The sequence below is a fragment of the Emydura macquarii genome, unplaced genomic scaffold (assembly GCF_026122565.2).
Source record: "Emydura macquarii macquarii isolate MOO-44397 ecotype Brisbane River unplaced genomic scaffold, CSIRO-AGI_Emac_v2 contig_2457, whole genome shotgun sequence".
NCBI lineage: Eukaryota > Metazoa > Chordata > Testudines > Chelidae > Emydura > Emydura macquarii.
In genome coordinates, this window is record NW_027132594.1 from 656,720 (window position 1) to 684,611 (window position 27,892).

The following is a 27,892-nucleotide window of genomic DNA, read 5'->3' on the forward strand; positions in this document are numbered from 1 at the left end:
GCACAGCACTGTTACAAGGAGAAAAACAGAACAAAATATTACACAGGTTTCATCTGTTTCTAATTAAAATCTTTAAACCTGTTCTTGTTGCCATAGACACAGCCAAACATTTAATGGCTTAGACAGACTTTCCTAAAGGGCTGAGCTTTTGTTTCCCACTGTTTCTAAATAATTTATAGCTGCAGGCTTTCCCCAGACCAGCTTCTTTACTGCACCTTTCCAAACATATGATCTATGAACACAGTCCATGCTGTAGGCTATAGTTCCAAATACTTCACGCTCTACAGATTTTTGATTTTCTGTTTCAGAAACAACCTGAGGCAAGCTTCCTTTATAATAGGTCTAATTAACACTCTAAATTCTGTTAAGTTTTGCGGACAAAGTTCACCCAAAGAGCACTTTACATTCAAAGGCCTGTAGGAAAAGCTTTTAGCCGTAAGTGGAAGAGAACTCAAATGCTGACATACCTTAGTCTTTACAGTTAGCCTGATTTTTCAGTGTTTCCTTACAGGGATGAGATGAACATGAGTGCTCTCACAGTACAGTTTTGAATACCAAAATAAAACACATCAGAAAAGACTGGTGTAATCAGATTTAGAATAAATGGCTCTCAAATGGCTCCTAAATTACTTGACAAGATGTTGCTCTTACACTCCTTGGGTATTAGAAAATATATTTACAAAAATATAGGTTTTTCTCAGGTTAAATCTATATGGTGCTGGTTTAATAAAAAGGCACCAAAAGCTACTGTAGTGGTATATTAGGATTTTAAACTGTAAAAGTAGTCACTTCAATGAAACTAAATGTAAAATAGATAATCAGCTTTTGTGTTTGATGTCTGAAGGCACCATACACTTTAAGTGGTGGTATATGAAAAATGTAGACTACAATACACTTGCAACATTCATTTTCTGTTATGTGTTATGGATAGGAATTCATGCTTTCAGTGACACACAGCCTGGGCTTCGAAAGCTACCAGGCTACTCATATTCCGATAACAAGGGATAGTCACACATTTTTAGTGTATAAATCTGAGGCTCTTATTTTTGAACATTTTAATTTCAGTAGTAGACAATATAGCAACATTATCAGTATCTTAAATTAAAGTTAATTTTCCATTATAAATCCCAATTTCCAACACCTATCTAACTTTCCCAAAAATAAAACCAATCCCATGTCACATCATAGCCTATGGTAGAATTTCATTGGGGAGTTTGATAAAAAACAAAGTTTAATTATAATGGTATACATCCAATTTCAATTATATCAGAAAACAAGGGTGAATAATTAAGGCTGGCTGGGCAGTGTGGTAGTGAATTATGAAGATTATATGGCACTAGGAAGATGCTAAAACTCTTCATTTCCAGACAATGCTTTTTTAAATAGTGTCAGATTATTTTAATTTTTTTTTGGTAAAATCAGCAATTTTTTGGGGGTGTTTCCAGGACTGCAATAAATATACACACAGCATTAACTCTTTAGCAAAGTTTTTTTGTTTGCCAATAACATATAATTCAAACTGTACATCAATGAATGAAATGATCAATTATATGTTTTAAAGCATAAAATCAGAAAAACCTGTCAGGAAAAGCATGAGTTCTTTATGAGATGGGATAGGTGAAATGATATAGAGGGAAAACTACACAAGTAGGAGAAATGGAAGCACAATGCAGTAAAATAAAATAAAAAAGGTTAGTGAGTGATGATAGTACAGCTACCACTATATTCAGGGCCCGGTGTATCCTGTGCTCACGGAACTGCTGCAAAAATTCATGCCTTGCCACAGAACTACATTCCAGAATAATCTTGGCTTTTGTTTAGGAAACAATTTAAAACTTATAGTTTTTATATTTTGAAAATGTAAACTGAGTGTAAACTGATGCCCACTAATGTCTATAAAAAGCCAGAAAAAATGGTTCTGAGAGGTGGGAACTGACTTAGTCATCTCACTAGGGCCCTGTGAACACAATGATTGTGCAGCAGCTATGGAATTTGACATTATTCTGACGTACCACAGAAGTAATAGTTTCTTTTGCAGAATTTGTTATTTTGCAGCAGCTAAGTGCCCAACATTTGTTTCTTTTCCCTGCCTGCTGGGATCTGCCTGCAATTGCCTCTAACTCTGCACTTTACTACACAAGCGGGAATTAATTGAATTACAGTGCATGTTCCCTTCACTGTTCTACAAAACTAAGCAGGCAGGCACAAGGGAGCCAAAAGTGCAAGTGGACCATCGAGGCTGCCTAGAGAACACAGAAGTAGGTGAGGCCCAGGGAGCTGAGTAGCTGGTTAACCTCTCTCCACTATTTCCTTGGCACACATCGGGCTGGGGAAAGGTATTCTGAGCTGGATATATTCATAACTGCTGAAGAACATACAGACTGGACATCCAAAGAACACAGGTAAAAAAATACATCAATAATGTTCATTACTGAAAATAATTATTGATGAATTCTAAATCAATTCTGTGCATTTGGGTGTGAAAGGGATTGGAGTGAAAGGTGTTACAAAGAGATACAATAAATTAACACTACTGCAGCATTTGATCCCACTGTGCTGAGTACACGAGGCCCTGACTATATCTAAGAAAAACTCATTACAAATGGATGCTAATACCTGATAATGACAAATAGTTGTAAATGGCTTAACAAGCAGTAATAATAAAAAGCAATTCAAGTGTAAGACCATACTCAAATGATATGTCTATTTCAATCAAGAAAGCAAGCATAAACTTGAATTGAAATCTGTAAGTATAATTTATGTGCAATATATTTGTATTAATTTTTAACAGAAGAGTACAGAAGGACCACCTTATCTGATAAATTATGGAGTGCATAAAAAGTTTTGCCAGATAAAAAGACATACTAATGTAATCTATAATAAATTTACTTTTGCTATTATTAAACGCCATAGTACAGAGATGTACTATCAAGCTAAAAAAAAAACCCTGCCTCTACAATTTTTCCCTTAAAGCACATTTAATGGAAGTTAAATCTAACATTTGAGGTAAATTAGAAATGTCATTTAGATGTATCCATTTAGATGGTCAAGATAAGCATTAGAAGAAAAATATTTCTGATCAAATCAGCTATTAAGAATTGAATGGGTTGATGTACATACTAGTCACTAAAAGCCCATACTGTTGCACAGGTGGGACAACTGATCCAAGTAATCCACTATCTGTGCAGTATGCCTCATACAACCAATGAAATTTTTGCATGCAAACAGCTGTATCGTGGTGACTGTTTGAGTTACTTCAGACATAACAAAGGTGTAAGACTCTTGGTGTGGCATAGATGGCAACAGACTGCAAAATCCCAGTGATGATTCAACCTGGTGATATCCTAAACAAAAAGAGCTCTCAACCATGCTTGTAGCGGTTTCCATCATTTCACACTGGCTCAGACATTCTAGACTTCAGAGTGACAATCCTGGACACTTATCTAGATGCTATATTCTTCAATACAACCTTCCCTAAAAAGTGTACAGCTGGTAATGGGTGTATTTCTGGATTACCCAATGTTTATCTGTTCACAGTCTTGTGACGCTGACAGGCCAGCAGCTCAGAGACATAGGCCAATTCACTTGTCTGAGAATATCTAAGAATGTTAAGTGTACTAATATGCATAGACCAATTCATTGTGTGTTAATCAGTATTGTTTTCACCTATCTATATCCTTTTGATTGCTCTCTCATTGCATTATGTATATCCTTTTACTTAATTAACCCTAAATCAAAAGTGTGCGTTAGCATTAATGCGAGAAATTATTTGACGTGTAAACTGCATGAAAACTAATGAAGGATTGTTGTGTGCTATTACAATACAATTTAGGTAGCATATATCTCAGTAATTATGTTTACACATCAAATATGATTTGAGCCTTGGAAATGTAAATGAAGAAGGTTGCTAACTTCAAAGCATGGATCAATGTATCTAACCATGGAAATTCACAGACACAGTATGCATTTAGTCAACAAAGGAGAAGTCCATGCTGTGAATGAGAACACTTGCTAGATTGCTTTCCCTGGAAAGGAGCTGTAAGAATGGATCCAGGGAACGATCCTGTATCTCTGAACTTTTCGGACACTTACAGGGAAGTGTTTCATATGCAAGACAGATCCTCAAAGTGTTTTGGGTAACTCAGAGAGATTTATGGAAAACTAGCAGATTCTTACATCTTTGCTATCATTTTAGATTTACAAACAGACTCACCTGTTAATGTATTTTACCTAGTTTAATCTCTCAATAACTCTCATTTCTTTTTCTTAGCTAATAAATCTTTAGTTTACTAGAGAAATTGGCTGCCAGCGTTGTCTTTGATGTGAGATCAAGAATATCCATTGACTCTGAAGTAAATGATAGGCCCTTGGTGGTAGGAGTAACCTGAAGTATGTGTGATTTTTGGTTATAACAACCTTTTATCACTAGGTTCAGTTTGCCTGGGTGGCAAGACAGGCTGGAGGGTCTAAGGGGACTGTCTGTGACTCCATGATAATAGTGGTATAGTGATCCAGGACTGCACATTTGTTACCGGCTTGGTGACATCTAATTATAGAATATACCACCAGTTTGGGATGTCTGACTGAGATTGGCAATCTTAGTTATGAGCCACTTCAGACAACATGACAAGCCTGACAGCCCAAAGTAAATAAAATATTTAAACAATATCTGGATTTTTCAGTTCTTTTCTTCTGCTGAAAGCACTAAACGGGATATTTCAGATTGGTGGATCAAAGAACACAAAATACATTTATAAGCCTCCAGTTCAAAATGATGAGTTCTGGACTATAATCACTTCCACCAATAACTGTCCAGAAAGTAGGAATATACCATTGCTCTGAGAAGTTACGCTGGGATTTTAAGGAACTTAGACACATAACCTTCCTGAATTTCAGTGGGTGCTAGGCACCCGATTTTCTTCAGCTACTTTAAAAGCGTTAACCTGAATGCTCTAGGCAGCACTGGCAGAGGAGAAAACACCCTATATAATGTTTTGTACAGAAGTAGAAGAAAAGACCAGACACTTTGCAAATGTCCTCAGTCAAAGTTTCAAGCCCCTTTCAGCCCATGAATCTGCCACTACCATTTTGGAATAAGATGAAAACCTGAAAGACAATGAAGACCTGCAGTTCCATATACTTCAGAAATACATAGGAGAACTCATCTAACAAAGTCTGATTAGGAAAGGTTACAGCTTTTATCCATTAAAAAGGGCAAATTGAACTTTTGCATATATTTTTGCAAATTTTAGGGGCCAAACTTAAGTTTAAGTGTGAACTGAAGTCAGATGAGGCTTTTGCTGCTTCATAATAAAGTTGAATATTTTTGTGCCACTACTTATGCGCACAGCATAATCTCTTCATCTTTAATGCTATGATCACTAAGATCTAGATGGTAAAACTGTCTAATTTATCAAAATTGTTCATTACTCTGGTCTAACAGTTTAAGACATTACCGGTCAGCCAACAAAATGCTTAAGGAAGCTATCCCCAGAAATCTTTTCCCTATCATTCCACATACCTAATTTCCAACAAGGTTAGGGTAATGAGAAATAACCAAGGTAAATGTTCTAGCTTTAATTTTATGACATTTATTTTTATGTATGTTCATGCTATAATACGTTTAATCAAAAGAATACATTTACATTCTAGTATCTACTGCTAGATTGTTCAACTGATCTGTCTGAAAAGCAGCAGCAGCAATATTCTAAAAATAGTTCTTACTGCAGAAGGAAACATATTATTACAACTTGGAAACAATAAAAATGCATATTGTAAAATAATAAAAAATGCTTCAAAATATACAGCCTAAGCTGGCAGATTAATGTGAGCAAAGTTCTTTAATTTTCAAGAATCAACACCTTGCGATAATAAATTGGAAATATACTTGTTTTTATTAATGAGAACTAAAATTCAGGAACATGATCTAAAATTAAACTGGGGATTTAATTGGTAATGCATCGAGTTTGAAATAAAGGCTGCAAAAAGGATGCATTGAAACTACAAAGTAACAATTCATTTTAAATTGGAGTAAATTGGTATCAATTTCTCTATAATTGGTGAAAGGCAAGTGGATCCTACCAAAAGGCAATTGCCTTCCCTAATTTTATTTCGGTGCAACAAAAACATCACTAGTAAATAAGAAAAATTTCTCTATTTCGAAAGATAGAAGTAATGTAAATTCCACACTAGAGCTTTCAACTTTGCTTGAGGATACTTCATAGTACAAGCAAACTCCTTTGCTATCAAGGACATCCTTTAAAGAAATGAACAAATTCAGACCAGTTTATACCACGACTTCAATAATCTATACCATTCATAGGTTCTTCACTGAAAATTTAGAGCAACAAAGCTCATGTACTATGCATAGGGAACCAATTACAAAAAGATACTTAGCCTAATATGAGAGAAACCCCATTGTTTCAAACTCCAATACAACTAGATAAATGCATCTATTGCAGAAAAATGAGTGAAGGGATAGGCTGTTATATTCAGACAAATTTCAAAGGATAACATTGTTAAAGCAGATCATTAAGTAATAGCCACAGGATGCTTTTTTTCAAGTTGATAATATATTTGGTTTGTGTCACTGATGCAAAGCAAAAAAAATTAACTTCTTGATCTGTGGAACAGAGAAATGTGGAGCAGCAACATGCAGTGGATCTATGAAGAATTTGAGTGGGTTTGGGGAGGGTTGGGAAACATTTCTTGCAAGGCAGTTCTTTAATTGAAAACAGTTCCTCATTAGGCAGATGCTAGGTAAGAAACTGTGTTAGTGAGAGAAAGTTTGAAACAAAAGCAGATGTTAAGAGTACTGCTATGCAATACACAGTTGATTTTTCTATGTAAGATGACTGGCCTGATTTTCAAAAGATACTGAGCAGAGAACTCTCATTGACTCTAACAGGAACGGCAAGTGCCCAGCATTTCTGAAAATCAGGACAGAAAAAACTTTATTTCAAGTATAGACAGCAAGCTACAGTTTAAGTATTTTAGTGAAACTTTTGCATCAGCAAAATATGGAAAAGTAGCTCCTATAAAATACTTGACAATTACCACAATGTTTGAGACATCAAAATCCCATTGACTTGAAAAGGCTAATATTTCATCCCCTAACGACAGTATTCCACATTCCAAGTACAGGAATGCCATACATAAAAGGGTAATGTACCATTTCTTTTACAAGTACACAGTCTACCTGATAGACATGATCAGCATCTAACTATATGGGCATTTTCTTTAGTCATGTCTTTCTCAGGCACAAGCAACCAGCAGAATAATAGAATATGAGTGCTAAACACAAATTTCATGCAAGTTTCCACATCACACTTTATAATAGAGTATGGTTAAAAGCTGGGAGGTGAGTGACACCTGATTGGAATTTAACAGGTTAGGAAACAAAATCTTTTATCTTGAAGGTACTAGAAACTACTAGCACGGATTGTCCTCAAGAGATACATTACAGAAATAGGACAAGAAGTAGCAAATGTTACTGAGAAAGAAGTCTAGAGCTCTTTGTTCCAACTTGTGGGTTGTAATAGGTTACTAGAGATGAATTGCCTCTCCAGACTAAACCCTAAATGTGTGTGGGTTTATATTTTCTTTTGAAATAGCTTGAATAGGAGCCTAAGACTCTTGTCTGACATGTTTGATGTCAAAAAAACCCATAATAGATTGGAAATACTGGAATGCCTATAGAACTCTCACTTCTGAAGATATGAAAGAAAACAAAAATCTAAGAGAATAGGAAAGCCAAAGGAAATGTGTTAACCGCTTGCAGTAATGAATCTTATCAACTGATCCAGGAAAATGTGGTTCTACTACTGCTGTTGAAAATGAAAGACAACTCCTAATATTCTAACAAGATTCCTTTCAGATGTATTGCTTTGCTGTACGCCTCTGCACCTGAATTTCTTGCCTTGTAAACACTGTAAGTTCCCCCCTATGATTTGGTTAACAAAATTAAGATATAAGAAATTAGGCTTGGGAATTTGCTCTGTGCTTGAATTTTTTTATTCTCCACTAGCTTATTGAAGGCTTGGTCAAGAATTTCCCCAACAAGGCACCCAGAGTAAAGAACAGCCCTAAGTCTGTGCATAGCTTAGAGATCTCCCTCCAGTTCAAGATCATAGTCAAAGTGCCACCTGAGCTACATACAATAAAACCTCAGAGTTATGAATACTAGACTTACGAACTGACCAGTCAACCACACACTTCATTTGGAACCGGAAGTACACAATCTGACAGCAGCAGCAGCAAAAAAAAAAAAAAAAAAAGCAAATACAGAACAGTACTGTGTTAAACAAACTACTAAAACAATAAAGGGAAAGCAGCATTTTTCTTCTGCATAGAAGTATTTCAGAGTTGTATTAAGTCAATGTTCAGTTGTAAACTTTTGAAGAACAGTAACGTTTTATTCAGAGTTACGAACATTTCAGAGTCACCAGCAACCTCCATTCCTGAAGTGTTCGTAACTCTGAGGTTCTACTGTTAGCATAAACGAGAGTCCTGTAGCACTTTAAAGACTAACAAATTTCTGCAGGCATAAGCTTTTGTGGGCTGCAACCCACTTTGTCAGATGCAAGAAATAAAAATCGGATAGGGGGTATATATACACATTCAAGGGTAAGGAACAACAGTGGGGAGGGTAGATAAAAGCAAAGTCCATTCAGTTAGAGTAGATGAGGCCTATTCACAACCATTGATTAGAAGGTGAGAATGTGTGAAAAGTGACAATTACTTCTTGTAATGAGAGAACCATTCCAAGTCCCTATTCAGACCCAGTTTGATTGTGTCAAGTTTGCATATGAGTTCCAGCTCTGCAGTTTCTCGCTGAAGTCTGTTTTTTAAGTTTTTTTTGTAGAAGTATGGCAACTTTCAAGTGCTACAGAGTGTCCTGGGAGATTGAAGTGCTCTCCGACTAGTTTATGGATGTTGTTATTTTTTATGTTTGATTTGTGTATGTCCATTTATTCTTCTGTGTAGTGATAGTCCTGTTTGGCCACTGTACATGGCAGAAGGGCATTGCTGGCACATGATGGCATATTTTACATTAGTAGATGTGCAGGTGAATGAGCTCCTGATGGTGTGGCTGATGTGGTTAGGACCTGTGATGGTGTCACTAGAGTCGATGTGCGGGCAGAGCTGGCAACGGGGTTTGTTGCAGGTATAGGTTCCTGGGTTAGTGTTCTTGTTGTATAGTGTACAGTTGCTGGTGAGTATTTGCTTCAGGTTGGGGGGCTGTCTGTAAGCAAGGATAGGTCTGCCTCCCACGGCTTGAGCGAGTGAGGGATCATCTGCTAGGACAGGTTATAGATCTTTAATGATGTGTTGGAGAGATTTTAACTGGAGACTGTAGGCTATGGCCAGTAATGTTCTGTTGTTTTCTTTGTTGGGTCTGTCCTGTAATAGGTGACTTCTGGGTACTTGTCTGGCTCTGTCAATCTATTTCTTCACCTCTACAGGTGATAGTTTTAAGAATGTTTTATGGAGATCCTGTAGGTGTTTGTCTCTGTCTGAGGGATCGGAGCAAATCCAGTTGTATCTTAGGACTTGGCTGTAGACAATGGATCGTGTAATGTGTCCAGGGTGGAAGCTGGAGGCATGAAGATATGTATTGCGGTCATTTGGTTCTCGGTATAGGGTGGTATTAATATGACCATCCTTTATTTGTATTGTAGTGGCTAGGAAGTGGATTTCTTCTGTGGACTGGTCCAGGCTGAGGTTGATGGTGGGGTGGAAATTATTGAAATCCCGGTGCAATTCTTCGAGGGACTCTTTCCCGTGGGTCCAGATGATGAAAATGTCATCAATGTAGCATAGGTAAATTAGTTAGCATAGCCATCGATAGTAGTTAGTAGATAGATTATTAGTTAGCATAGCCATTGATATGGCAGAAAGCTAGAGGGACATGGGACAGTATTCATTTTTATACCACATATAATAGAAGTAGAATACCTTTGGGACGAGCCTTTCATGTAGCGTAAATAAGGTCAGCAAGCCATTCGGTAAGAACTCTAATTGCATATTGCTAATGAATAGACAGGACCAGGCAATGGTTTATGTAAATCAAAATAAGGGAGGTGATCATCCATATTGTGATGTCATCTTAGGTCTCAATATTGCAGTGTTGTTCCCTCTTGTTATGAAAGGACATAGCAAAGGGAAGAGAATGGGGGACAAGAGAAGAAGTGTATCTTAAAGGAGTTCCCGTCACGAATCTGGCCCATAACCTCTCAAGCGCCCTCCAACCCATTTTGATAAATGCAGTCATTTAGAGTTGACTAGGATGAAAAGTCTGTATTGATTTTTAAAACAAATATAAATGGAAGGCTGTGTCATTCTCTAGTGTACAAAGTGGACAGATGGACAATTGTGTCCCCTCAAATCTTCAACCTGGGGTGCCTTTTACACTGCTTGGCTGTAAAAGCAAACACTCCTGGGTCCTGCTCACAGACAGCTTCTAACATGTAAAATCACTCCCAGCTGAATTACATGAATGCTCTAGCCAGTCATTTGTGAATTACATACACAATGACAGCAGCAACTTCCCAGTCTCAGACCTTCCCCCAGAAATGTGCATCTTGAACTGCCCAGAACCCTCCTGGACAATAAAAGCTCATAGAAAGTTAATCATTTCATCAATGGAAAATGACATGCACATTTCCCAAACACTTCAATCCTAACACATTGGCCTAGATAAAACAACAAAACCATTAACTACACAAAGATAGATTTTAAGTGATTACAAGTAATGTGGCATAGAAGTCAGAATTGGCTACAAAGAAACTAAAAAGATAGTACACAAACTAATACCTAACATAACAATCTAAGTGAACTTAAAAGCAAAAAGGTTTTTCTTACCATAAGTTTACAGCAGCCTGGCTGGATCTTTCAGCCAGGACCTCCCCCCCCCCCCCCACCAGGTTCAATGATGCTTCTTTTGTCTTTCAAACATTGTTGATGTCATGAGCAGAGATGAGAAGATAGAGCTAATTTGTGTTGTGTGTATTCTCTATACTTATGCCATTCTCCCCTCTCTGAGGGCTACCTACAGCTGGGGTTCAAGGGACAGTCATTCTGTTTATTATTACTGTTCTATTGTCAATACGTAAAGTACTTGCTTACACCCTTCTTCCACCCAAAAACTGGCCGTTTAATGGTGATTGTCCAATTGCTGAGGTGATACCTGGCTGAGGTGCTGAGGAACTCATTTGGGCTGCTTTTCTAACCTTGGAATATGTCACAGCAATGTTATACAGTAGAGTCTTAAACTTTATATACGTTGCCACATATTTTACTTGGACAATAATTTTCAGCAGATTATAAGTTTTGAAATAATACTTCACAAGGCATACTTTGTACAAAATTTATCATGGTCTCGTAAAAAGGATGACAATAGGGATACAGACAGTCACAGAGATCCAAGGAATTCCCCTGGAAATTTTAAAATACTCAATTCAATATCTGCATTTCAAAATGTAAATAAAATCTTACGTATTAATCTGTTTTTGACTCTAAAAACAGTAGGCAGAGGCTTGACTACCTTCTTTCCCAGGGAAGCCTGATGGGAGTTAGATTTTCCTTTAGACTAAGTGGCTGAAACACCTGATCTTCCATGAGGTGCTGCTGCTCCACCTACTGGTGGGAAAGGTGGGGGCCCAGAAACTCCTCAGGTAGGCCACAGCCCCTGCTATCAATTCAGATTCCCTTACCTCACCAGACAAGGGGAAACTGCAATGGAATGGGAAGCATGTGCTCTGTCTTCGGCAGCCGTGCCCCCCTATATCCAAACTTACTTTAACAACTGGTATCTTTAAAACAAAGTTATCCATACACTAATCTAAGTGTATGTCTACACAGCAAAGAAAAACCAGTGGCTGGCCTGTGCCAGTCAACTAAGGCTTGGGCTGTGGAGCTGTTTCATTGCTGTATAGACTTAGAACCCATGCTCCAGCCCGAGCCCCAAGGACCCTGCTGGGTGGGAGAGTCCCAGAGCTCAGGCTCCAGCCTGAACCCAAAAGTCTACATACACAGCAGTGAAACAGCCCCACAGCCCAAGCTCTGTGAGCCTGAGTCAGCTGGCACAGGCCAGCCGTAAGTTTTTCTTCGCTGTGCAGACATACCCAAAGGGGCTTCCCTGAGATGGCATTAGTCTTTATTAGAAGAAAGGATTTCCTGGAACAACGAGCTAAAGCCAAATCCATTATGAGGACAGCAGCCTGCACCTCTGACTTCTTAATGAGAAACTGGCTGGAAGAATCAAATGAAAGTCAGGTGCAGCTTATGTATGATTTATTAGTTTCTGCACACCCAGCAGAACAGCATCTGACATGTTTTTTCTCAAAGCTTATTTGAAATACCTCTCGGTCTTCTGTGAAAGGCAGGAAGTTGCCCCAACAACTTAGTTGTATTTTTACACAAGACATGCAGGTATATGAGTGCAAAGTATCTAGGCCTGCCAGGAACTTCTCTCTGAAGACAGTGCTCAAAGTGCTTGATTAGATCCATACTGCAAAAGGGAATAGGGGGTCAGAAGTGAGTAGCACAAAGATCTATGTTACTGGCAGGTGGATATTTAAGACAACAAACTGGAAAGAATGAGTACCATTCAGCTGATTTGTGACTGGTGGGGGCCCAAAAAGGCTTTAAGGTGGACCACAGAAGAAAAAGAATCACTGTAATTTGCTCGTGCCTTTATGGTGTATGAAGGCAGGTAAAGACAAGGGTTTTTGTTTTTTTTTTGGTTTGTTTCTTTTCTAAAGGAAAAAAGAGTAGGATTTAAGGGATCCTGTTGGTTTTTTTTTAAACCTTAGATATCAGAAATATTAAGTCTCATTTAGCTATAGGGCTCAAGTAGGAGTTTCCTTAGCCCTGAGCTGAAAACCTACACAGGCATGAAAGCTACAGTCCTGAGGAAACAACTGCTACAAAATGCAGCAACAGTATGTCATCTTGGCAATTTGGATACACACAAGAACACCAAATGTGTCCTCCACATGATACATCGGTTTTGCACAGAAAATTGCATCAAATCCAAGATGTCAGGGTATGCCTAATACTGCAGTTAAAAACCTGTGGTTGGCCCATGCCATCTGACTTGGGCTTGGGCTAAGGGGCTGTTTAACTGCAGTGTTGACATTTGGGCTTGGAGTACAGACTGCGCTCTAGGACCCTGCAAAGGGGGAGGGTTCAAAAGCTCGGGCTGAAATGTCTACACTGCAAAGGGCTCAGGCTAAGGGGCTGTTTCAGTGAGCCCAAATCAGCTGGCTTGGGCCAGCTGTGGGTTTTAAAATTGCAGTGTAGACATACCCTTAGTTCTCACTTCTAATGCTCTGGGCATGGAGTCCTTAAAATGAATCTGAAGACTTGCCTGTGCAGAGGACAACTTTCATAGGTTAGTTCAAGACTGAAATTTACTCATTAAACTAAGTCGTGAAATAAATGTATACCATATTCACAAATCCATAGTCAGTTCCCCCCACCCCTTGGACAGGAGAGGACTAGAGAAGACACTGCCCCCATAACAGATAACAGTCACATCACTTAATTTACTTCTGGAAGTGCTCAGGTGCTCAGATACGACGGTGAGAGGCACAATAAGAACTTCATAGACAGAAAAAGTGTTGAATCAAACAAAGGCTGAGATGCTTCTAAAAAAGTTCTTCCGGTTTGGATACCGCTAAACCATCCCTTCCAGAGATTACGTCTATCCCTGGGCTCAAAGACTTCTGAAGACGGCCACCCTCTCCCTCCCCCCTTTTTTTGCTTTGGTATGCACAAGATGTCTAGTATTTTAAAACAATTTCCAAGGTAGAATTAACCATGTACCCCATACCTCTGAAGTCTTCACCCCAGCACATCCTCATACCAAGTTTCACAATTTTAACACTTTGGTACATCACAACAAAAATCAGTATATTTTTCAAGAAAATACAAATATTTCACATGTGGCACATAATATAAGTGTTTGCCAAGTGCTATCACTTTTACATTTATAAGGAAGTGTTTTTATTTAAATGGAAAACAATACATATACTTGTCCCCTTTTACTGCTCTTCTCTGTAAGCACATGCACAACTGATACATGAGGATTTAAGATAAGCTAAAGGTGAACATTTTTGTGGGGGAAAAACTTGGTAAACTTTTGCAAGTTTTTTTAAAGACTTAGCAGGAATAGAGGATGGATTTTCCAGTTGTATGACATGAAGGCTATGGTTTATCAGTGAAAATAAGTTTGGCAAGGAAGACAAGATTAGAGTCACAGAGCCAAGGGTCAGAAGGTATTTTGGTTGTACAGAGTGCTCCTTGCTGGAAGCAACTGTGACTGAGGGGAGCCTGGATGTACTAGATTCCTCAAAACTGTTGAGAAGGACAATTGAAAGATTTCACAGGAAAGGCAGAGATTAGAAGCATATCCCAAAATGCCCCAAAAAGAGTATGTGAGGGCTCTGTGGGCTAAGGAGAAGGAACAGAGGTCATTGGAGGGTTGGGGTGGGAATGGTTCCCTTATACAGATGGAGCAAATGAGGTCATCCTAGCACAACAGCACTACTGCATCCACCAGTGGACATGGCTTTATTATACATACGCCACATTAACTTTTTTCACAGCCACTTCACATTGGAAGCTCATAGTCAACCTGTGATGCTAGATGCATCAGATCTCACAAATATGAATGCACAGAGGCAACTCTTTAAGAACAGAGTTACTAGCAAGTAACCTCTCTATCAATTTCTGACACCACGACCTTCAGCTTAATTTTTGGACACAGGAAATTGTGGGGAGATTCTAGAACTCCTCAAATCTAACAGTTTTCTATTTAAATGCCATCTAAAACTGTATGCAATATTCTACTGCCAGTAAAAATGCAGAACAGCAGAGCAGAGATTATAATCCCACACAAAAACTTTAAGAAAAATTAATGCTTGAAAGGGTATTTCTGTTACTGCTCAGAAACTCAAAGAGAAGCAGTCTTTGCTCAATTCTGAATTTAAAAGACAACATATTAGGTAATTTGAATAACATTTCCAAAAATATCATTTCCAGTATAACATTAATACATACTACATAATTATTCACTACAAAACACACTAAGTATTTTTTTGCACAATATAGTGTTGTTTGGAACTTCTTCAGATTTGAGATTTAAATCAATGGATTTTTTTTTTTTTTTTAAACATTAATGTTAGTGAGATTAGAATTTATTTTAAATAGGTAAATGCAGACATACATATGAGTAAAATACACGTAGGGAAAGGTCCAGGGTTTATCCCCATAACCATTCTGAGAACAGCATTGATGTTTTCTTTGGACCAGGACTTGAAAGACCTGCTTCCTCAGAGAATCTTCAGCTCTCTACTGACGTCTCCCTCCTCTGTCAGATGAAATTTATGGTTATACCCATTAGTTGGAAACAGTGGACCCAGATATTTCCCAAGGAAAAACATCCATATATAGTCTTTGAGGTTTCTTAGTTTTACTTCCTCTGCCAACACACTTCTTGAAATGAATATGGTCAGTCTTTAACTAGATGAATTTTCACTAACCTCACACATGCATGAGCAAACAATAAAATAGAGTTTGAGTATCTGAGCTCCACACAATGTGTATTGTTCAGTCATTAGCTTTCCAGCTACACTTGGTTCACAGAGTGAACAGCAAGAATATTTAGCTCCTGATTTCCATAATTTTCCTTTGGCTAGATTTTGCCTCTCAGTATGGTAAGCCCACTTATAGAAATTGTACAAAATGGCTATTAAAAAAGGTTGAGGCAAAGAAAAAGAAAGAATTCTGAGGGCAAGGAGAAGGTGGGGGTGGGTCCTCTGAATAAACAGAGGCAACTGTCCAAAAATAATAGTTATTAGTAAGTAACTTCTCCTTCAAGAACCTCTGTGCATTCCCATTTATGTGAGAATAGCAAGCACTGCCCCCCCACTAAGGATGGTGAGTGGGGCATTCTAGGCAAAATAGATTGTAGCACTGCCTTGCTAAATTGAGCATTGTATTGCAATGTTAAGTCCAAATGAATAATGATTAATCAAAAGTACTACCAGAACTATGTTGCTGTTCTGCATGGTTCTACAAGGACCAATGTCTCAGACAAACCATGGATGTACTGTTTTTCTAAGTACAATGTAACAATGCTCAACAGGGCAGACTGACAGACGTCCTGGGGGGTTTTCACCTTCCTCTGTAGCATGGGGCATGGCTCACTTGCTGGTGGATTCTCTGTACCTTAAAGTCTTTAAACCATGATTTGAGGAATTTAATAACTCAGTCTTGGTTACAGGTTTATTACAGGAGTGGGTGGGTGGGTTCTGTGGCCTGCATTGTGCAGGAAGTCAGACTAGATGACCATATTGGTCCCTTCTGACCTTAGAATCTATGAGATATGTCTACTGGTGCTCATGGACACAAGACGCGGTTCAGTTTAGCTCTCCGCAGCAGCCACAAAGGAATTAACAATATAGTGAATGCAGGCTCTCTTATATGAACTGAGCGGATGATGTCATTGTAGTTTGAAAATGCAGTGGACACAAGTTTATTATGCAGTTCCTCAGCTTGACAGTAAAGATATCGGATACCATAAGTGGGACTGCACAGAGGACCTTTAAGGAAGAGGATAATACAGAAGAATATATTTTGCTACAGTTATCTAATGTTGCATTTGCCAATTTAATTCAAGCGGTTTACTGTATTCTAGAGAAAATGCAAAACAGATACAGGTAAAAATAGCCTTTATGGACAGAAGACATATGAAATATTTTCAGGATTTCATTATATATTTTGTCTTAAATAATATTTTAAAGCTCTACATAGTTCTTTAATCTTTTCTCTCTCAACTCATCTTTACATGCTGCTTTTTAACTTGTAACCTTCATGTAAGTATCATCTCAGATAGTTTCTCTAAAGTATTTACTCTCCTTGTGGAATCAAAGTTCAGGAACTCAACATTATTCAATCACACCATCTTTTATGACACTCTATAGTAGACAAGGTTTTTATTGTATACCTTTATCTAAAACCAAATCTTTACTTACACTATATATGGATGTTAACGGTGTGAATAAAAATGGAGAATTTTTTTAAATAAAGAGAATAATTTTAATATAAATTGACAATTTCAAATTTAATCTTAAACACATTTTATTCAAATTCTATTCAATCTATGTGAAGCCTAAAACCTTACTATAAACTATTAAAATCATTTAAATAAAAAGTATTTAAAGCAGTATATATTTGCTGTTGAAGTTTTAAAGAAAGTCAAACATCTGAACTAGTGGAAGTCACCAGCTAAGCACCTAGAAGCAGAATTTGTTGAAATAGTAAACTAGTTCTACATAGCAGCAGCCTCTTCTGCAGGTGCCGAGAGAATATTTACTTCAGTTTATTCAGCTAGTTCAGTTAAATCAAAGACTAGTTCATGTCACGCTGCCTGGATTGGGGGGGAGGGCATTTATTATGTTATTTAACATCAATACGTCAGAATCATAATAATTCATGTGAGCTGCGCCATGTCAGGTACTATTAGAAAGGCTATAATGTGCTAAGATGATGATGTTTATGTTCATGTGTTATATGTGTAATGGAAGTTATGGATATGGTTGAGATATCTGTATTTCAAATTGTGCTGTGTCTGGGCGACACCCCAGACAGGATGGCTGCAGCACCAGCCTGCTTAATGGCCCATTAAGAAATTCACAGGTAGAGGGGGCCCAGGAGGAGAAGCCAGGGATATGAGTCACCTGGACTTACTCATGTGACTCTGGACTCCATTTCATTCCTGTAAAATTCCACAAGCAGCATGGAAAAAGCCAAAGGACATAAAAGGCAGCTGCACGACATCCATTTTGTCTTTAGTCTCCAACTTACCTCTGGACCAACTAATCTACAACTGAACTGAACTGAAGCTGTGAAACAAAGGACTGAGATCCATCCAGATACTGGATGTACACCAGAGGGATTATACAAGCCTGCGAACTCCACAATTCTTCTAGAAATATGATATATATGGACTTTCAAATCATTTGTATGTATCTGATTGATTTAATCCTTTAACATTTCTCTTATAGTGTGTTTCTTTCTTCTTATAATAAACCTTTAGTTTTATTTACTAAAGGATTGGCTGGCAGCATGGTATTTTGGGTAAGATCCAAACTTACATTGATCTGGTACTGTGGCTGACCCTTTGGGGTCAGGAGAAACCTTTTTGGTAATGAGCATAGTTTTAAAGAACTGATCTCTTTACTGGTCCTAGTGGCTGACTGGGAGCCAGAGATTGAAATGCAGTAAATGGGGCTGTGTATATTTTTATTTTGGCTTCTTGATAAGCAGTGTGGGAAATCAGAAGCACTGTTTGTGGCTGGTTGGGAAGTCTGACTTCAGTGTCATCCACCAGTGTTGGGGAGAATCTGTTCTCCTTTTACAGCCTTCCCTGACGTTGGCATTTTCAGGTGGCTGCCCTAGGCACGGACGGGTCACAGTTCATTCAAAATTAAACAGAATGGGAGCTGGGAAAGCAGGAAAGTTTATTTTCCTCTTCCAATCTATGAATAAAAACTAAGTAAGAAATGATTAAATTTACTAGTTCCAAAATCCTGAAGGATGTGGTGACCAGAAAATTGGTACAGATAATACTTCCTTCGCTTAAAAAAAAGTTTTTATCCAATGTTTTGATAAACTTGTTTCCTTATGTATCCTGCACATGTAATGTAGGTTTAATCTAATACAAATAATCTTGAAATGATGTTTGTGCATTTAACTGAATTCTAGCCTCCATCCAAAGAGTTTGATAAAAATCATGAGTAAAAAATGTATCCTCTAGTAAATCAGAAATGTATCATTCACCATTTTTTAACATAATGAATGTAAAAATTAAGAATCTGAATAAATATATGTTAGCTATATAATTGCTTAAATAAATAAAGTGTAAGGTATAGTGCAGACACAGATAGGAAAAAAGTACCAAGTTTAGTGTAAAGGCCTATATTTAGGTGCACAGCAACATTTTAAGGGTTACCAACCAAAAAGAATCAGCTGTTCTTTAGGCAAATAACTAAAAAGTACAAATGCAAAATTGATTATTTAAGTCACTGATTTAAATCAATCTTCATTCTGCATTCTTCCAAAGTAAGGACTTGTCAGGGTACAATGCGTCTCAAGCACAAATATTTTTGTACAGAATGTGTGTCTGTTCACAGCTGTACTCCTCAGTGGAAGTAAAGGCAATTCTTTGTTATTGTATGCATAATCTGTAAAATAGTTCAGGATGAAAAGTCCTGTATTAATTAGGATATCCTGAACTGGGATTACTCTTTTATTGGCACGCCTCCCAAGAACTTTATTTTGGCAAAATTATAGAGAATGGTAGGCGACTACTGCTTAAAAAAAGAAAAGCATTAACATTAGTGCTGCTTAATGGGGATGCATTTATTTACCACCCACTGGTTTGGTGGTGCATTATCAGATGTGTGAATTTTTAATTTCTGACTTTTTGATACACACATTTCCAAATAAATATCAAGCATTTTCTTGAGCACTTAGGAAGCAGCAGAATCTTTAGTCAAGGACAGCAATGCTGACGCATCATCAGGATCAACTTAACATGCATTAACAAAACTTTAGGATTGAAAAGTCAAGCACTCAAGTCACAAATGCGAAGTTTAAACCTTAAATCAGCAAGCTGAAACCTCTTAATTCAATTTACTGTCTTTTTAATCCTATTTGTTGATAGTTCTTAAATTACTGTAAGCATTTCAAGAACTACTGTATAGGTGCTTATATAATAATAAATGAAAATCTTATTGCAACACTTGGGTTTATCAGAAGAATTGATAATTCCTGAGGTCTGTGATAAAAACAAACAGTATCATACAAAAACACTGGGGATTAGTAATGATCTCCATAAATTTAAATTATAGATCAATAACTTTCTAAAAGAGTGGAGTGTTTAAATCACTTTACATTTTGTAACTGTTTGAAAATCTGAATTAATTACAATTTCAGATTAAAGTTTATAGTGAACTAAGTTATAAATACTGTGGGTGGTTTTTTGGTTTTGTGTTTTGTTTTGTTTTCTGTTTGGTTGGGGTTTTTTTTTTTTTTTTTTTTTTTTGTTAAATGCATATCTGGGGGCAAGAAGGATGTTTCTTATTTGAAACTTCCAAAATTACTATAGGCAAAGAACAAAATATTGAAAATTAAGACCCTGATCCTACAAACACTTATGCAATTTTTAATTTTACATACATATCCAAGCCCATTGACTTCGCTGGGCCTTCTTAGGTTTAAAGTTAAGCATATGCACCCAAATGTTTGCTGCATCGGGGGCTAAAATTTTATTTTTATTAAATACTTGCCATGGCATAAAATTTTTGGCTTTGTCTACACTAGGAAATTAGATTGGTATAACTGTCACTCAGGAGTGGAAAAATCCACGCCCCGAGTGATGCAGTTAAACCGACCTAAGCCCTGGTTTAGACAACACTAGGTTGACAAGTGAATTCTCCCACTGACCTAGCTATTGCCTGTTGGGGAGATGGAGGACCTAGGCCCACAGGAGAAGCCCTTCCCCACTGGCATAGGTAGTGTCTTCACTGAAGTACTATAGCAGTGCAGCTGCAGCGCTTTCCGTGTAGACAAATGCATGAGAGCGCATGTGTGCGCACTCTTGCGCTCCTCTCCCCACCCCCCCAACTGTACAGGCCAACATTTTCCAAGTTAGAAGCCTCACTTTAGATATTTCAATATGGCAGTAGAAGCCTCAGGGTGGGATTTTCAGACTAACCCTACGCAATTTAGGAGTGTAAATCCCACTGACTTCAAACTGCAAATCCGGGTGGAGCCTGGTTAAAGCATGTTTCTGACCTTTGAAAAATCAATATTGTAACCTGGTGTTGGCTACAAATAGAGTCTGGCTATTTGCTTATCAATTTTGTATCTGATTATTTGTTTTCTCATACTAAGGATGTTAGTGAGACCCTGGACTTATTTTTTTCTTCAGCCTAGATGAGCAATTTCAGTGTGAAATTTCTTAGAAAAAAATCTATGTAAAATCTGATATAAGAAGAAATTAAAGAAACAAGTAAACATGAAGGTTAGCATTTTAAGAGTACAAAATGGGAAGAAAGTAAACTACCAGCAACATGTAAGTAAAACAATGTTGAAATAAAAAATTGATTTTAAAAAGTCAAGAATAAAATAAAAATTCCCAGGAATTCAAATGAAAACTGGAGACAGATAAATGCTTTTTCAGGAATTTCTACAACATGTTGCTTTAAATCAGGAAACTCAAATATACTGAGGGTTCTAGTTACATTATTCCCAAAGCATTATGATATTCACCCATAAATTCAATTTTTTTCTTTGTATGCTGCATAAGCCTTCTGATTTTTTTTTTTTTATACATTTTAGTTTACAAATCAAGCTTTAAAATGTTCCTTTTCACAAAGGACTTGTTTTGGGAGAAACCGTCAAACAAACAATATTCACAGTAAAGGTCAAATAAATTTGTATTCTGTCTCAGAAATAGATAAATAATATCACACAAGCCAAAACACATTTCTCTGACTATGTCCTCCACATGACATGTAATGGAATAATCAAATACGTCTGAACAGTAGTCGCTTGGAAAGGAAGCTAAAATTATTGAGGTTTTTTTCTTAATTTGTGGCAATAAGACTTCAAAGTGCTCCTAAAATGGAACAGGCAAAAATACATGTCTAATTCATACACAGGGATTTTAATTATTGCTTCCCATAAAAATAGAACAGGAACATTTTTCCACTAAAAGTCTTGATGACGTACGTACACACTGTGACCTGCATTCTTTGGATGGTGAATAAAAAGGGGAAGCATTTGAAGTAGTAATTACTGTTTGAAATAACAGCCTGTCAAACAAAGCATAAAAAGACAAATGGTGAAACACTGTTTCAGCTTGAATGCCTTAATGTCACAGTCATGCAGCACTTCATCAGAAAACCCTGAAGTACTGTTAACTCTGCACCCCTCTATAAAGCACAAGTTCACTGTTACAGGATTAAAATGTGCCTGGCCTGACAATGAAACAGCAAAGCCATCACATTGTTATGCAACTCACTGTCTGCAAGGGTGGTTTGTAGTTCTCTCTTTATTCAGCAAGTGCCAAGTGCATGTTTAATCAATGTCACAGCTCACTACAGTATGCAACCAAAGCCACCTTCTTTCCACTCCTCAGACTTGACTGGCTACTAAGTTATGCGAAGCTCTGAAAAATATCTTGGAATTGTTTTCGGAAGCTTTGAGTGCAGGTGTGTGACTGTCCTACCACTATCACCAATAAAAGAAATTTTTTTCATCCTTTTTCAAAGTCTGGACTAAAATTACATAGTGTAATTGAATACACAGTTTACTGCATTGGGAATTACAGCGTGTCAACGTGAAAAAGCATCTTCAGACGGCTGGCAAGAAGCAGAGGAGATTAAAGGCTCATTTTTGAAGGGAAAGTCAAGAAATAACTACATACACCTGAACAAAAGCAGAAGCTTAATTTATTTTTTTAAAAGCAAACCCAACTGCATTACTTGCTTTGTGAATAAAATATGTCATCTAAGAAAAAAATCAAATATAATAAGATAATTAATGTACAGTTTGGGTCAATATTGAGTGGGGTTTTTGTTGTTTGTTTGTTTTAAACTATGTTTAGTTTCAATGGATTACAGAAAGATAAAGCCAGTCAGTGTTTTTGGAAGATTTCGTAACACCGTCGCTTCCACAGCTTAACTTCTTTATCAAGAAATCGTTCATGTTTGTATAGAATCTCTCTCTTTTTTTTTTTTTTTGGTAAATGAAGAGAGCAGCAGCACTCCATGAAGGTAAAAGGTTGATTCACCACTGAATCAAGACTAAAAAGCATGTCTGATGACATTTTATTCCTGATGCAATGTACGGTAAGGAACATTTTCTTTTTTTATCGTTATCTAAGAAATGTTATGTTATAGGCTGATGACTTAATTTAATTTGATTCTGAGCAGCAATGTGTTTCTCTTTAATAATGAATAAAAACATCTTCAACAGAGGTAAATGTCATTATACTCTAAAATGTGATTCTGAATCTTAAGTAAGTAAATAAGGGTCATTTGAACTACTAGAAAGATTAAACAAATTTTAGTAAGAGCAGAAATTCCTCCTCAGGAATGCTAAACCATAGCAGATAGCACACAGCATCCAGTACCTATTCCCAAAAGGAAAGTAATCTCTTAGCAAAATGCTTAAAGAAGGTACTTGGCTGCACATACATTAAGAACATAAGCAGAACTAGACAGTGGAGAATACCTGTCAACCTTACTTTTGCAACAAAAAATGGCAAAACTATACATTAATCATATATAAAATAAATCCTCAAATTCTTATTCTTGATAATGTTGTAAAATATTATACTCTCTGGGCATACAACAATAGGAATCTCATCTCTGAAGACCGACAGATCTGCATTTTCTGTTAAATATTTATTGCTGCACAAATGGCCAAAAGCTGGTAGATTAAAAAAATGCTATACCTGCTACTGCTAGTTGTACATATAGCCATAAAGACTGCATAATTATATTATGACATTTCTACACTACAAATCCATAAACCAATAAAGAGTATCTTCAGTTATTGTACTGTGACATTCAATGTTCAACAATAGCTGAGAAATCACAAATGCCATTTCAGAGTCATTTTCAATTATATGACCATCACGTTTCTGTCCAATTTTAATTTCACAAGGAATAAGGTAAATTGGCTAAGGCCAAATTAAAAACAGGTTTTATGACAAAATATTAATTTGGCTTGCAACAACGAACCAGAATCATTTTACATCATACCTAATTCCACAGCTACAAAACAAATCTTATAATATGAATATAGACACATAAAGAAAACAAAAACTGAGCCTAATGTAAGAAATAGAGCATTAAGAAATCAAAAGGTCTTTAGTATCAGCTGTGGTGCACGTTTTTTCCCCTGAAAAATGACAAAAGTGTCTGATCAAAAAGGCTAGATTTATCATTTTTTCTTTTTCTAGCTAGCTGTCAGAATACCGGTGAAGATAATTGCAGAAAAAATGGGGACCACTGCCATCACAACACTAGAAGATGTGAAAAAGCAAGAGGAGAATGAAGAAAAAGAAGAATCTATTTTAGCCATGCTGGGGATAATTGGAACAGTGCTCAATCTCTTTGTGATTGTTTTTGTGTATGTCTACACTACACTTTGATGACATTTTTCAGCATCAGTTGTACAGTATACAGTGCAAAGACCAGTGATGGCAATAATGATTTCTAAATGCAAAGCAATAGGAAACAGCCTCAAAATATTATCAAACACATTCCAGAGCAAAGTATCTGGCTAAGACCATTGCATCAATGACTGTGAAATGCATCTGTGAGCCCAGCTAGGAGAAGTAAACTATGTAAATACAGACGGACAATATTCAGCTTCTCATTGATAAAGGATGAAGCTCAAACACTGGAAATACTGTTTTACTACCAGTAAAGTATTGTTTTACTACCAGTGAACATACAAGACACAGTCCGTGTAAACAAATTAAAATCCAGAAGACAATTGAACCACAGAAGTCTTCATGAAGAATGTAGATTACATATATACTTTATTTATTTAAACCCCATGATGCTTTCTATAGATTTGTGATGATACACCTCTGCATAGGTAAGACCAGAAAACAAAAAAGTCAAGTAGAGTTTTATTTTTAAAGCACCATTATATGCTAAGATTTATACCAATGTATAATAATGTGGAAAAAGAGCACTATTATACCAAAAGTATTGTAAAAATATAAATAAAATTTTAACTATTGACTAAATTCTGCCACTTTTAATTTTTAGTATTTTCTTTTAAGATTTATTAGAAGCATGATAGTAATAACATTACTAGATGTGTTCTCCAAAAGGTTGAAATCAAAGTGTTACATTTTCCATAGTGCCATTTCGAGAACATGTTTGACATAAACAAAGTCACTTCTGGCATTTTTATATTGATGCTTACTTTAAAATGAAATAAACATTTTATCACACAAAGGTAAAGAAGAGACTTAACTAAATTGAACATTTCTAAGTAGCTAGATACTGACAGATTTCTAAACTGTTTGCTACAAAGACTCAAAATCAAATTGAAGGGGTTAGTACTGAGTTCTGGTGTGCAAAGAGGAAGACTTAATCCTTGCTCTGATGAGTTTACTACCTAAGGCCCAGATCCCACATGGATCTTCAACTTTTTATATCACATATATTGAACTATATTGTTTATGAGTTAGGCTCAGTACTACACATATGCTTAACTTTAAGTATGTGAGTAGTCCCACTGAAATCCATGGGAGTTGCACACGTTTAAAGGTAAGCATGTGTGTGAGTCTTGGCAAGACTGGTTCTAAATCAAAGTTGAAACGTATGTTAAGTTTATATATAAGCACACATACTTTCCTATTCTATAAAGAAAACTACCTTGAGAACATTAAAGTTACAAAGTTAAGCATTCGAGGCACGAAATGTGAAAAACTAAAAGGGACATTGCACAATTAACTTTAGTTTTTATATAAAACAGAAGTGAGATTTTAATCAACTACTAATTTTAAAAAATAGCCCTGAAAATTACTATCCCCCAAGAGGAAAGGAGACAAAGAAGTAACTGTGCCTCTAACAGTTTCAAGCACAATTTCTTTCCCGTGCTGTTCTGGGGCAGTTTAGATACATCCCATCCATTAATCAAAGGTTGTAAATTGACAACCTAGTGCTTTTAGATCATCTATTACTGTATGCTATTCTCTGTGGTGATAGAGAAACAGAGTCCATGAAAGCCATTTAGAAATAAAATATGTGTAGCAATTAAAGTAAGGACTCCACAATATCCAGTGAATTAGGCAAAGGCTTCTGCATCTTCTCTCCAGCATACTATATCATATGAGTATTTATTTGTGAAGGATTGGGGGTGAAAGATGTCAAATTCTAGTTCCTACTCTTTCGAATTTGATAGTGGGTCATCTATAAAGAGATGTCAAAAAGTAATCAGAAATGAGACTGCACTGATGGTGGATATAACAGTTAGGTAAGATTTCAGCGTCACACACTGCACAGGAAATCTTTCATCTTATGGCATCACTATAGATATAGGAAGTACTGTAAGGTTTGATATACAAAATTGGAATCCACAAAGGATTTGTTTGAGAAAAATATCATCAACCTACTCATGCTGATTTAAGAAACTGTAACAGATTGGGATTTTTCTGAATATTTACTATATTTACATACTGTGCATGTGTATACATATTACAGCATGATTAACTTTATGAATAAAGTTATCCTTTGGGTGAAGTTTGGGGAGAAATTACTCATACTCATATCAAAGATTCATTTAGTAATTTTGTTAAGCATTCTCTGCCTTAAGGAAATGGTTAGGATATATTTTAGGGTGTTTGCCCAATGCAAAGTAAAATGCGGGGGTTAACAGGAAGCTGTGTTGATTCAGGAGACAGCACTCTTTCCTTCGAAATAATATTGAACCAGTGCACCAATACAACACTGATGCACTATGCTGTTGGTTTTACATTTCAGATAAGTCTGCTTTCCCAAGACTATGACCAACCGTGGTAAAGATCCAATGACACCATTTACAAACAGTGAGGATGTTAATGGTGGTGTAAAATTCTTCATTTTGGTAATTACATTCTATCTCAATTACCACTGCCATTTCAGTTTACACGCAGTCTTTTTCCACTGGCTGCCCCATGTTATAAGATGCTATCATTCTAAGACAGTAACCCGCCATCTTTGAATTAAGAATAAACTTTTTTCTTAAAAAGAAATTTATCTTCTTATAACAGGTAATCATCTAGACCAGAGAATTATTGTATTCAACAAGCCCATCTGAGACCACAGCTGTTCACCAAGTAAAGTGTTTTGAAAACATCTAGGAGGGACAAACTTGAGTAGATAGCTTCCAATGCTTAAACCCTAAACAATCAAATATATGTATATGGGTTGGTAAAAAAAATTCACACTCTGGAAGGAGGCAGAGATTTTCTCTTATTAGAAGCTATATTGAAGAAAAACAGTCTATTCTTTCATACAGCATATCCACAAATCTGGGGAACTATCGGAAATTAGCAAACTAACCAACCAGACATAAATGAGAAAGAGCAGAATGGAAGATCAAGGGGGAACAGAGGATTATACGGCCTAAAGACCAAAAGGAGACTTAGGGTATGTCTACACTGGGATAAAAAACCCAGGTCAGCTGACTTTGGCTCATGGGGCTTGAGCTCCAGGGCTGAAAAACTGCTGTGTAGACATTTGAGCTAGGGCTGGAGCCCGAGCCCTGGGACCTGCTGATCATGGAAGGTCCCAGATCTTGGGCTCCAATCTGAGCCCAAATGTCTACATAGCAATTTTTAGCCCCTCAGCCTGACTCAGCTTACATAGACCAGCAGTGGGGCTTTTATCCCCGTGTAGACATAGCCTCAGAGGAGGATGCAATGTTCACATTGCAGTTACTTGCTAAAGATGTGAAGAATGCCACATGGGTTCTCTCTAGAGCTCTTCATGAGACATTTTCTTCCTGCCCAAGTGTGGATAGATATATTGTGAACTCAGACTTGATTTATTTTTCTAGCCTTCTTTTAAAGTTTCTTAGAAGTTGGACCCACCAGCAGGCAGTGGTTTCTGAAGCTCTCATTCCATTGTTCTTGCCAAGGAAAGAAAAGAACAAGGCATCAGATTTCTTTAAATACTAGGTCCTGTCCAAGTAAAATTGGATGGACTTGAAAACAGTGAGGCAATGCCATCCAATCTCTTGATGATAATTAGGTTTACAAAAATAATGTCGTAAGTAAATGATAGGCTAGGGTTTTCTGCCGTGT

General features: G+C 36.9%; 1 protein-coding gene and 1 long non-coding RNA gene across 3 annotated transcripts in view; one reads left to right on the top strand and one right to left on the bottom strand.

Moving 5' to 3' along the window:
• BIRC6 (baculoviral IAP repeat containing 6) overlaps window positions 1–27,892 on the bottom strand; it is a 354,060-nt gene that overhangs the window by 59,765 nt on the left and 266,403 nt on the right. The window lies entirely within an intron of this gene.
• Window positions 22,237–24,784, top strand: LOC137162731 (uncharacterized). Of its 2 annotated transcripts, none has more exons than XR_010922476.1 (3): window positions 22,237–22,289; window positions 22,832–22,928; window positions 24,047–24,784. It is a non-coding gene; the product is annotated as an uncharacterized lncRNA (long non-coding RNA). The 2 variants fall into 2 exon arrangements; XR_010922477.1 differs by having other exon boundaries at window positions 24,051–24,784.